Here is a 539-nt window from a genome sequence, read left to right as displayed (position 1 = left end):
GCATTGAGTACAGAGGATCACTTAAAAGAGAAATATGCTTTGTTTGAATTCGCGCAAGTGGAAGTCTTAATCGGAATTGAAGACTCGGAGCAATTAGAAAGAGGAAATGACCGAGGGAAGTCAAGCTATTGTGATAAACATAAATATAAGAAACAATAACGGAGCTTGGACGTGTGTAAAAAAAGTAAAAAAAATCCGTGGTAAGCAACATAGGATCAGGTAATCAGGAAGAAAGCAACATGCAAGGTAGAAGGCCACATAGCTCTAGAATATATATCCTGTAGAGAGATAAAGAAGTAAATCACATAATTGCCAAATGAGAGGACTTTCTAGGCATGTCACGAGGACTGGGGAATTGCCCTTGTCTAAAAGGTGTGCTCTTGTAAAGAACACAAGGGATATTGAAAACAAGGGGAGGGGGAGGTGTCACCCAAATAACTTTTGTCTAAACGTATATATGTACATACTTATCATCATAACATATCTACTTATCATCATAACAAATCTAATCTCGTCTTAACGGATAGCTATGTAGATGT

This window comes from Penaeus monodon, chromosome 20 (assembly GCF_015228065.2).
Source record: "Penaeus monodon isolate SGIC_2016 chromosome 20, NSTDA_Pmon_1, whole genome shotgun sequence".
Lineage (NCBI taxonomy): Eukaryota > Metazoa > Arthropoda > Malacostraca > Decapoda > Penaeidae > Penaeus > Penaeus monodon.
Note: the sequence above shows the minus strand (reverse complement) of the source record.